Raw genomic sequence first — 3,047 nt, forward strand, 5'->3', positions numbered from 1 at the left:
GGCCAGGGACCTCTGGACCTTTGCCCCAGCCTGGAAGTCCCAGTCACATCCCTGGCCTCGGCCCGGGCCCCACCCCTAAGTAGCGCTGGGTCATGCCCTTTTCCCTCTCCTCTTCCCCAGAGGACGCCATGGAGCCACCTGAGGGCCATGCCTTCGGAGGCGGCAGGGCTGCGGGTGGTGGGAGGTGAGTGTCGGCAAGGGCCATGGAGACCGGCCTTGTGTCCATGCCGTCATGGTGTCCCCGAGGACCCTCACTTCTGCCCCAGGGTTCCCGGGCCAGGCCTGTCATGGTGGTGGCTCCTGGGCTGCCAGTGACCACGGCCATACCAGCTCTGGTCACTCTAGTGGCTTCTGGGGAGGCACGGCCTTCCTGGGTGCCAGGGTCAACCCAGATCCTGGATCCGGCTCGGGCTCCATGCCAGCGGTCCCTGGCAGCAGGATGGTGGCTTTAACTCTGGAGGCTTCGTCCTTGGCTCTGGTAGGACAATTTAACCATCCCACGCTAGGCCTGGAGCCTCTCGTCCCTGCAGCAATGGCAGGAGATGGGACTTCTGTGGCACTGGCAGCAGTGGCAGACTCTCCGAAGATGGAGGAGGTGCAAATTTTGCCCTCCCCTGGACTATGTACCCCCACCGCGACCCTCATCATGACCCCTTCCAGAACAGCCTTTGGGGCCTTGACCGCCAAATCTTCACTTGCGCCAAACTGGGACCCACAGTAGCCTCAGGAGTGACCACCTGGGCTGCAGCAGCCACAGCAGGACGGGTGACCGGTGGACATGGAACTACAGCAGGAACATCACCATCAGCAGGACAGGCTCCTGAGGATAATTCCAGACCTGGATCAGCTCCCCCCTAGGGTCACATGTGCCTGTGGTAGCCATGGTAATTGTGGCCCCTGCTCCAGAACCTGCTGACAGCTTTCAGGACCTGGGCTCCCTGTCCAGCCTGGGGCCTGGCATCCCCAAGCATTGGAGCATGCCCTGGATGCCTTGAGCTGCTTGGACTCTGTAAGCCTCATATCTGGGACCTTGGAGTCCCTGATGGATGATGTGAGCTCCATGGTTTCAAGTAGGAGATCGGTGGGCTGACCCTAAACAAGAGGGACAAGTACAGCTTCCTTGGGGGCAGCCAGTACTCAGGCAGCCTAGAGAGCTCCATTCCTATGGATGGGGCTCAGCATCAGGAGTTCAAGCAGCTGGAGATGTTCAGTAACTGGGATAAATGGCTTTCATGGAATTTCCAGAAGATGAAGGGGCAGGGGATCCCCTCCTCCCTCAGGGCCAAGGATGGTAGAACCTGTCCAATCGCAGAGAACTCCTGGAGCAGAACCCGGGCAAGTTTGAGGATCTGGAACAGGCTCTTGGGGACCCCAAGTGGCTGGATGTGATTGAGAAGGATCATCACATCCAGTTCCCTTTCCCTCAAGATGTTTGCTGCTTGAGGGGGCACAGGCAGCAGGACCTGCTCTGCATCCTGAAGGCCTACACCCTTCAACAGCCCAATGAGGGACACTGCCAGGCCTAGGCCCTAGTGGCCATGGTGCTGCTCATGCACATCCCCACTGAACAAACCTTTTGCTGCCTAGTGCAGATCTGCAACAACTCCCTCTCTGGTTATTACAGTGCAGGGCTGGAGGCCATTCAGCTGGATGTAAAGATCTGTTTTGTGGTGTTGCACTGGGACTCCCCACTGGAGCACTGGAACCTGTGATGGCAGCACACCGACCCCATGCTCTACATGACACAATAGTTCATGTGCATCTTCACTGGCACCCTGCCCTGGGCTTCAGTGCTGTGTGTCTGAGACATGTTATTCTGTGAAGACATTGAGATCATTCTCTAGTGGCCCTAGTGCTGCTGTGGCACACACTGGACTCAGGGGAGAAGCTGCATTCCTGCCATGGCATGTATGAGACCATGAAGCAGCTACACAACCTTCCCCAGAAGTGCATGCAGTAGGACTTCCTGATGCATTGGTGACCAAGCTCCCAGTGATAGAGGCACTGACTGGAGGGGCAGAATACAGCCCAGCTCAAGAAGTGGCAGGAAATCCAGGGGAAGCTGCAGTATCAACCCTCATGGCAGTTACATAGCTCCTGGGCCATCTGTGAAGAGCACTGGTGGCAGCAGTCACCCCTGGGCCCCTCTTCCAGGCTCCTCAGCCTCCGCTCTCCCTGGATTCAAGAACCAAACTCCTGGGCAGCTGATGAGGCCCCTCCCGACTCCCTCCTACCCACAGCACCAGTCCTTGGCCTGCCCCAGCACCTATGGTCAGTGCTGAGGGGCTGCATCTGTCACTTCACTGACCTACTGGCAACAGCCCCCCTGTGGATTCTGACAAAGAGACCTGGTGGCAGAAGTAGAGGCAGAAACAGGAGAAGGAATGTGAGGAGGAGCAGCAGAAGTAGAGAAAGAATGGGAAAAGCAGGAGCAGCAGAAATGGGGAAAAAGCAGAAAAAAGAACAGGAGAAGGCCCAAGGATGCAAGCTTTCACTGCATCAGGCCCCAAGTAACCCCCCCTCCCAGGATGGTGGGGACATGTCCTCAGCAGCTGAGGCCAGGGAAGATGCTTACTTCTGACTTCTCCCCTGAGGCTAGACTACATAGCTTCCTTTATCCCTTAGCCAAGAGCAGGCCTGGCCTGGGGTGCTGCCCCATTTCCCATAGTGGTTTGTCTCTTCCTCTCAGAGGAAAGTGGCTTGATTTCCCATCTCCTCCAAGATGCTGCTCCCACACAGTCAAGACAGTTGCCGTGGACAGTGTGGCCAACTTTCCCTGGGGCAGTCTGAACAAGCCTGGAGCCCCTCACCTGCAGTTAGGTCCAGCTTGGGTCTCTCTCCTGCCCCAATTCCCACTGTGGTCTCCCACCCAGGTGCTGTCCTGGTTGGTCTCTTGTCACCACAGTGCTGACTCTTGGCCATGGGAGTCTGAGGTGTGCAGACTCTTACCCTTTGTCCCTCCTTCAGTCCTGCCATCTTCCCCAATTCTTGACTGAGCTCCAAGGCTCTCCTCACTCTACTTCTGGGTATCTATTTGCTGTCATTAG

General features: G+C 57.2%; 1 pseudogene; it reads left to right on the forward strand.

Annotated features, from left to right (window-relative positions):
• Positions 1-203: 203 nt before the first annotated feature.
• On the forward strand, positions 204-2,581 carry LOC101430857 (TBC1 domain family member 10B pseudogene; annotated as a pseudogene).
• Positions 2,582-3,047: the final 466 nt, after the last annotated feature.

This window comes from Dasypus novemcinctus, chromosome 19, assembly GCF_030445035.2.
Source record: "Dasypus novemcinctus isolate mDasNov1 chromosome 19, mDasNov1.1.hap2, whole genome shotgun sequence".
In the NCBI taxonomy this organism is placed as follows: domain Eukaryota; kingdom Metazoa; phylum Chordata; class Mammalia; order Cingulata; family Dasypodidae; genus Dasypus; species Dasypus novemcinctus.